Source organism: Triticum urartu, chromosome 3 (genome assembly GCF_003073215.2).
Source record: "Triticum urartu cultivar G1812 chromosome 3, Tu2.1, whole genome shotgun sequence".
NCBI classification, from domain to species: Eukaryota; Viridiplantae; Streptophyta; class Magnoliopsida; order Poales; family Poaceae; genus Triticum; species Triticum urartu.
In genome coordinates, this window is record NC_053024.1 from 382,660,759 (window position 1) to 382,670,488 (window position 9,730).

The window sequence follows — 9,730 nt, forward strand, 5'->3', positions numbered from 1 at the left end:
ACTGAACGGTGGAGCTGTCAGTTGGTGCAGTTCTAAACAAAGCGTCGTGGCAGGATCTACATGTGAAGCAGAGTACATAGTTGCTTCGGAAGCAGCAAATGAAGGAGTCTGGATGAAGGAGTTCATATCCGATCTAGGTGTCATACCTAGTGCATCGGGTCCAATGAAAATCTTTTGTGACAATACTGGTGCAATTGCCTTGGCAGAGGAATCCAGATTTCACAAGAGAACCAAGCACATCAAGAGAAGCTTCAATTCCATTCGGGATTTAGTCCAAGTGGGAGACATAGAAATTTGCAAGATACATACGGATCTGAATGTTGCAGACCCGCTGACTAAGCCTCTTCCACGAGCAAAACATGATCAGCACCAAGGCTCCATGGGTGTTAGAATCATTACTGTGTAATCTAGATTATTGACTCTAGTGCAAGTGGGAGACTGAAGGAAATATGCCCTAGAGGCAATAATAAAGTTATTATTTATTTCCTTATTTCATGATAAATGTTTATTATTCATGCTAGAATTGTATTAACCGGAAACTTAGTACATGTGTGAATACATAGACAAACGAAGTGTCACTAGTATGCCTCTACTTGACTAGCTTGTTGAATCAAAGATGGTTAAGTTTCCTAGCCATAGACATGAGTTGTCATTTGATTAACGGGATCACATCATTAGAGAATGATGTGATTGACTTGACCCATTCCGTTAGCTTAGCACTTGATCGTTTTAGTTTACTGCTATTGCTTTCTTCATGACTTATACATGTTCCTATGACTATGAGATTATGCAACTCCCAATTATCGGAGGAACACTTTGTGTGCTACCAAACATCACAACATAACTGGGTGATTATAAAGGTGCTCTACAGGTGTCTCCGATGGTACTTGTTGAGTTGGCATAGATCAAGATTAGGATTTGTCACTCCGATTGTCGGAGAGGTATATCTGGGCCCTCTCGGTAATGCAAATCACTATAAGCCTTGCAAGCAATGTGACTAATGAGTTATTTGCGGGATGATGCGTTACAGAACGAGTAAAGAGACTTGCCGGTAACGAGATTGAGCTAGGTATTGAGATACCGATGATCAAATCTCGGGCAAGTAACATACCGATGACAAAGGGAACAACATATGTTGTTATGCGGTTTGACTGATAAAGATCTTCGTAGAATATGTATGAACCAATATGAGCATCCAGGTTCTGCTATTGGTTATTGACCAGAGACATGTCTCGGTCATGTCTACATAGTTCTCAAACCCGTAGGGTCCGCACGCTTAAAGTTCTATGACGATCGGTATTATGAGTTTTATGTTTTGATGTACCAAAGGTAGTTCGGAGTCCCGGATATGATCACGGACATGACGAGGAGTCTCGAAATGGTCGAGACATAAAGATCGATATATTGGATGACTATGTTCGGACACCGAAAGGGTCTCAGGAGGTTTCAGACATATACCTGAGTACCGGGGGTTACCCGAACCCCCCCGGGAAGCTATTGGGACTTATGGGCCTTAGTGGAGAAGAGAGAGGGCAGCCAGGAGGTGGCGCGTGGCCCCCTTGCCCCAATCCAAATTGGACAAGGGAAGGGGCAGCGACCCCCCTCTCCTTCCTTCTCTCCACCTCCTCCTTCCCCTTCTCCTTCTTGGAATAGGAAAGGGAAGGGGCAAACCTACTTGGAGTAGGATTTCACCCCCTTGGGCGCGCCTCTCCCCTGGCCGGCCCTCTCCTCCTCCCCCTTTATATACGAGGGTAGGGGGGAACCCCAAAGACACAACAATTGATCTGTTGATCTCTTAGCTGTGTGCGGTGCCCCCTCCACCATAATCCACCTCGGTTATATCGTAGCGGTGCTTAGGCGAAGCCCTGCGACAGTAGCTTCATCAACATCGTCACCACACCGTCGTGCTGACGAAGCTCTTCCCCGAGCTCTACGGGATCGTGAGTTCGCAGGATGTCACGGAGCTGAACGTGTGCTGAACGCGGAGGTGCCGTACATTCGGTGCCGAGGATCGGTCGATTGTGAAGACGTACGACTACATCAACCACGTTGTTATAACGCTTCCGCTTAACGGTCTATGAGGGTACGTGGACGACACTCTCCCCTCTCGTTGCTTTGCATCACCCTGATCTTGCATGTGCGTAGGATTTTTTTTGAAATTACTACGTTCCCCAACATTAATAGAGGTGTTATGATCAGCACAACTAGTTGGAATAGCTTCTACCCACTTAGTAACGTAATCAACAGCAACTAAAATGTGTGTATACCCATTAGAGGAAGGAAAATATCCCATATAATCAAAGCCCCAAACATCAAATGGTTCAATAACAAGTGAATAATTCATAGGCATTTCTTGGCGTCTACTAATATTACCAATTCTTTGACATTCATCACAAGATAAGACAAACTTACGGGCATCCTTGAAGAGCGTAGGCCAATAAAAACCGGATTGAAATACCTTATGTGCAGTTGTATCTCTAGCGTGGTGTCCTCCATAAGCCTCGGAGTGACACTTACATAAGATCTGTTCCTGTTCATGCTCAGGTACACAACGCCTAATAACACCATCTACTCCTTCTTTTTAAAGATGTGGGTCATCCCAGAAGTAATGTCTTAAATCATAGAAAACTTTTTCTTTTGCTAGTATGTGAAACTAGGTGGTATAAACTTAGAAACAATATAATTAGCATAATCAGCATACCGTGGAGCAATACGAGAAGCATTTATGACAGCTAGTTGTTCATCAGGAAAGCTATCATCAATAGGTAGTGGGTCATCAAGAACATTTTCTAACCTAGACAAGTTATCTGCAACGGGGTTCTCATCTCCCTTTCTATCAATAATATGCAAATCAAATTCTTGTAGCAGGAGAACCTATCTAATAATCTAGGTTTAGCATCCTTCTTTCCCATAAGTTATTTAATAGCAGCATGATCAGTGTGAATAGTTACTTTAGAATCAACAATATAAGGTCTGAACTTATCACAAGCAAATACAACTACTAAGTATTCTTTTTTCAGTAGTAGCATAATTCCTCTAGGCATTGTCTAGAGTTTTACTAGAATATTGAATAACATTTAATTTATTATCAACTCTTTTCCCTAGAACAGCCCCTACAACATAATCACTAGCATCACACGTAATTTCAAATGGTAAATTCCAACCAGGTGGCTGAACAATAGGTGCAGAAATCAAGGCTTTATTAAGTATTTCAAATGCTTCTACACAATCATCATCAAAGACAAAGGGAATATCTTTTTGTAATAGGTTAGTCAGAGGCCGAGAAATTTTTGAGAAGTCCTTAATGAACCTCCTATAAAAACCGGCATGACCAAGGAAACTTCTTATACCTTTGATGTCCTTGGGACACGGTATCTTTTCAATAGCATCAACCTTAGCTTTGTCAAATTCAATACCTCTTTCAAAAATTTTATGCCCCAAGACAATACCTTCATTAACCATAAACTGGCACTTCTCCCAATTCAAGACAAGGTTAGTTTCTTCGCATCTCTGCAAAACTCGATCAAGGTTGCTCAAGCAATCATCAAAAGAGGATCCATAAACAGAGAAATCATCCATGAAATCTTCACAGATCTTTTCACAAAAGTCAGAGAATATAGCCATCATGCATCTATGAAAGGTAGCAGGTGCATTACATAAACCAAAAGGCATACGTCTATAAGAAAAGGTACCGAAATGGCAGGTAAAAGTAGTCTTTTCTTGATCGTCAGCTGACACAGGTATTTGAGAGAAACCAGAGTAACCATCTAGAAAGCAAAAATGTGTATGTTTGGATAATCTTTCTAGCATTTGATCAATGAAAGGCAAAGGGTAATGATCTTTTTAGTAGCTTTATTTAATTTGCGGAAATCAATTACCATCCTATAACATGTAATAATTCTTTGCAGAATCAATTCATCTTTATCATTAGGAACGACAGTAATACCTCCCTTCTTAGGGACACAATGGACATGACTTACCCACTGACTATCAGCAACGGGATAAATTATACATGCCTCAAGAAGTTTTAATATTTCCTTTCTTACCACTTCTTTCATCTTAGGATTTAGCCGTCATTAGTGATCAATAACTGGTTTGGCATCTTTCTCCAAATTTATTTTGTGTTGACATAGAGTGGGACTAATGCCCTTAAGGTCATCAAGAGTATATCCAATAGTAGCACAGTGCTTCTTCAGAGTTTTCAATAATCTCTCTTCTTCATGCTCTGAAAGGTTAGCACTAATAATAATAGGATATATCTTCTTTTCATCAAGATAAGCATATTTAAGAGTATCAGGCAATGGTTTAAGCTCAAACACGGGATCACCCTTGGGTGGAGGAGGATCCCCTAGAATTTCAACAGGCAAGTTTTGTTTCAGAATAGGTCCCCATTTAAAGAATACTTCATCTATTTCCGTTCTTTCATTCATGAACATATCATTTTCATGGTCTAGCAAATATTGTTCTAAAGGATCAGTAGGACGCACGACAATAGAAGCAAGACCAATAATTTCATCTTTACTTGGCAATTCTTTATCATGGGGTTGTCTATGAAATTTAGCAAAATTAAACACCTGAGACATATCCCCTAAACCAACAGAAACAATATCCTTATTACAGTCTATCTTAGCATTAACAGTATTCAAGAAGGGTCTACCAAATATAATGGGACAAAAGTCATCTTGTGGGGAACTGTGAACAAGAAAATCAGCAGGGTATTTAACTTTCCCACACAAGACTTCAACATCTCTAACAATCCCAATCGGTGAAATAGTATCTCTATTGGCAAGTTTAATGGTAACATCGATATCTTCTATCTCAGCAGGTGCAATATCATGCATAATTTATTCATATAAGGAATGAGGTATTGCACTTGCACTAGCACCCATATCACATAAGCCATGATAAAAATGATCTCCTATTTTAACAGAAATAATAGGCATGCCTACAACATGTCTATGTTTATTTTTAGACTGAATTCCACTTTTTACCCCATATTTATACATTTGTGACACTAATTACCCCTTCGAGTGAAAATTCGTCTAGAATACCCCTTTTGAAATCTTTGGACCCTTGTTTTTTGATGCGTGTCCATCAGGTAAGGTGTGAGGTGACGCCCTTTATCCAAAAACATGTGGACGGCCACAAGGAGTGGAACAGATAGACAAGAGAAGCTTGGACAAGATCGCCAATGATGCCCTCCGATCCTTACAGTTTTTTTTACAAATCAATGACGCAACATGCCGATCCTATCGACCATAAACAAACAAAATGTAAATCTGGGGTAAAACCGTGTTAAAAGTCTCCAAAATCTGACATTTCGATAAAAGTTCCGCTAAATAGGGTAATATGTGTCACAAATGTACAACTACAAGGTAAAAAATGGAATTCACTCTTATTTTTAGCATTAGGTCTAGCGATTCTAGCAGCTTCATTGTAGAAGTAAATAACATGCCCATCAATATTATCGCCCAAGAGACCTTTAACCATAGCAATCTTAGGTTCAACTTTAATTTGCTCAGGGGGTTTAGGCGTCTTAATATTACTTTTTTAACCATAGTTGAAGCTTTAGCATGATTCTTTATTCTAATAAGGAAAGGTGGTTTCTCAATATAAGCAGAAGGAACAACAGGATCATCATAAGTGATAGTCTTTTCTTCAACTTTAATAGGTGCAACTGCTTTTACTTCAATGAGAGGATTATATTTAAACCACTTCTCCTTAGGGAGATCAACATGAGTAGCAAAGGATTCACAGAAAGAAGCTACTATCTCAGAGTCAAGTCCATATTTAGTGCTAAATTCACAAAAAGCATCGGTATCCATAAAAGATTTAACACAATCAAACTTAGGTGTTATACCTGACTCCTTACCTTCATTGAGGTCCCAATCTTCAGAGTTGCGTTTAATTCTTTCCAATAAATCCCATTTGAATTCAATAGTCTTCATCATAAAAGATCCAGTACAAGAAGTATCGAGCATGGAGCAATTACTGAGAGAAAGCCGAGCATAAATTTTTTGAATAACCATTTCTCTTGAGAGCTCATGATTGGGGCATGAATATAACATTGACTTAAGCCTCCCCCAAGATTGAGCGATGCTTTCTACTTCGTGAGGCCAAAAATTATATATATAATTACGATCACGATGAACAAGATGCATAGGATAAAACTTGTGATGAAATTCCAATTTCAATCGCTTGTAGTCCCATGATCACATATCATCACATAGCCTATACCATGTCAATGCATCTCCCTTCAAAGATAAAGGGAAGACCTTCTTCTTGATAAGATCATCGGGCATACCTGCAAGCTTAAATAATCCACAAATTTCATCCACATAGATTAAGTGTAAATCGGGATGCAATGTTCCATCTCTTGCAAAAGGATTGGCTAGCAGTTTCTCTATCATACCCGAAGGAATTTCAAAGTAAACATTTTCAGTAGGTTCAGTAGGTTGAGGAGCAACTCTTTGCTCTACTAGTCGGGGTGAAGATACCCCGAACAAGCCCCTCAAAGGATTATGTTCCATAGTAACAAGTGACAGTAAATTTCAGCACACTATATAAAATTTTCCTTACCAAATTCCACCTACCAAAGGCGCTTCAGTCCCTGGCAACGACGCTAGAAAAGAGTCTTGATGACCCACAAGTGTAGGGGATCTATCGTAGCTTTTCGATAAGTAAGAGTGTCGAGCCCAATGAGGAGCAGAAGGAAATGATAAGCAGTTTTCAGTAAGGTATTCTCTGCAAGCACTGAAATTATCGATAACAGATAGTTTTGTGATAAGGTAATTTGTAACAAGTAGCAAGTAATAAAAGTAAATAAGGTGCAGCAAGACGGCCCAATCCTTTTTGTAGCAAAGGACAAGCCTGGACAAACTCTTATATGAAGGAAAGCGCTCCCGAGGAAACATGGGAATTATCGTCAAGCTAGTTTTCATCACGTTCATATGATTCGCGCTCGGTACTTTGATAGTTTGATATGTGGGTGGACCGGTGCTTGGGTACTGTCCTTACTTGGACAAGCATCCCACTTATGATTAACCCCCATTTCAAGCATCCACAACTACAACAGAAGTATTAAGGTAAACCTAACCATATCATGAAACATATGGATCCAAATCAGCCCCTTACGAAGCAACACATAAACTAGGGTTTAAGCTTCTGTCACTCTAACAACCCATCATCTAATTATTACTTACCAATTCCTCCCTCTAGGCCCAAACAATGGTGAAGTGTCATGTAGTCGACGTTCACATGACACCACTACAGGGATGACAACACACATCTCATCAAAATATCGAACGAATACCAAATTCACATGACTACTTATAGCAAGACTTCTCCCATGTCCTCAGGAACAAACATAACTACTCACAAAGCATATTCATGTTCATAATCAGAGGGGTATTAATATGCATAATGGATCTGAACATATGATCTTCCACCAAATAAACCAACTAGCATCAACTACAAGGAGTAATCAACACTACTAGCAACCCACAGGTACCAATCTGAGGTTTGGATACAAAGATTGGATACAAGAGATGAACTAGGGTTTGAGATGAGATGGTGATGGTGAAGATGTTGATGGAGATTGACCCCCTCCCGATGAGAGGATCGTTGGTGATGACGATGGTGATGATTTCCCCCTCCCGGAGGGAAGTTTCCCCGGCAGAACAACTCTGCCGGAGCCCTAGATTGGTTCCGCCGAGGTTCCACCTCATGGCGGCAGAGTTTCTTCCCAAAAGCTTGCTTATGATTTTTTCTCGGACGAAAGACCTCATATAACAGAAGATGGGCATCGGAGGGCCACCAGGGAGCCCACGAGGCAGGGGGGCGTGCCCAGGGGGGTAGGGCACGCCCCCACCCTCGTGGCCAGGGTGTGGGCCCCCTTTGGAACTTCTTTTGCACAATATTTTTTATATATTCTGGAAATAACTTCCATGAAGTTTCAGGACTTTTGGAGCTGTGCAGAATAGGTCTCTAATATTTGCTCCTTTTCCAGCCCAGAATCCTAGCTGCCGGCGTTCTCCCTCTTCATGTAAACCTTGTAAAATAAGAGAGAATATGCATAAGTATTGTGCCATAATGTGTAATAACAGCCCATAATGCAATAATTATTGATATAAAAGCATGATGGAAAATGGACGTATCACGCGTACGCGCGCCAGGGTGCAGGGGATGGAGCGGTGCTCATCTCGCCTACTCAGGACAAGCTCTACTACGCCGTGCAACTCTGCTTCTAGCAGTGCGAGAAGGTCTCCAACAACATCGCGGAGTACGAAAGCGTCATTGTTGGCCTCAAGGCCACGGTGGCCCTGGGGGTGAAGCGCCTCACCATCAGGGGCGACGCGCAACTCCTCATCAACTTCTCCAACAAGGTATACGAGCCGAAGGACGAGCACATGGAGGCATACCTCGCAAAGGTACGCAAAATGGAAAAGCATTTCCTGGGCCTAGAGTTGTAGCACGCGCCCCGCGTCAGCAACAAGGAGGCTGACGACATCGCCGAAAGGGCGTCCAAGTGACAACCCCAAGAGCCTGGCGTCTTTGAAGAGCGGCTCTTCAAGCCGTCGGCAACACCTCCGCTTTCGGGGCCGGCGCCACCTCGGGAGGAGCTCCCCCAACCACCTGCCTCGGGAGCCCCGGCCTGCGGCCCGACCTCGGGAGTGCGCCTACTCCTGGCGCTTGAGCCTCATGAGGGGTGCTGGGCCAAGGAGCTCAAGGAATACCTGACGCAAGGGACGCTACCGGAGAAGGAGGAGGATGTGGAGCGCATGGTCCAACAGTCTACGACATGCTGCATCCAGGACGGTGAGTTATACAGGAAGCGGCCACATGATGTTTCCTTACGATGCATCTCGAGGGAACAGGGAATGAGCTACTAGTTGACATACACGACGGAGACTGCGGGCACGACTCGTCATCACGAACCCTCATCGGCAAGGCGTTCCGCAGCGGATTCTATTGTCCTACGATGCTCAACGACACAACCGAGCTGGTGAAGTCCTGCGAGGCCTACCAATTCCACGCAAGCAGATCCATCAGCCAGCTCAGGGCCTCCAGACCATCCCGCTCTCATGGCCGTTTGCAGTCTGGGGGCTGGATATCTTAGGCCCGTTCCCCCAAGCGCCTAGGGGCTACCGCTACCTCTACGTCGCCATCAACAAGTTCACCAAATGGGCAAAGGTGGAAGCCGTCCGCACCATCCCGGTCGGATCTGCAGTCAAGTTCATCAAGGGTCTCGTGAGCCGGTTTGGGGTCCCTAATCGGATCATCACCGACAACGGCTCGCATTCACTAGCAATCTTTTCAAGGCATACCGTGCTAACCTTGGAACACAGATCTGATACGCTTCGGTGGCACACCCCAGGAGCAATGGTCAAGCCGAACGCGCCAACGCGGAGGTCCTCAGAGGCCTCAAGACCAGGACCTGCAAGAAGAAGCTTGAGGCCTGCGGCAAGGGCTGGCATGATGAGCTCCAGTCTGTGCTGTGGTCCATCCACACCAGCGCCAGCAAGCCAATAGGCGAGACCCTGTTCTTCCTTGTCTACGGAGCAGAAGCGGTTCTCCCTCACGAGGTCAAGCATCGCTCCGCGCGGGTCCTGGCATTTGATGAGACGCAGCAGGACGCCATGCGGGGGATGGACCTTGTGCTGGGGGAGGAACGCCGCCGTGAAGCCTCGCTCCAAGCGGCAAGGTACTAGCAGGCGCTGCGACGGTACCA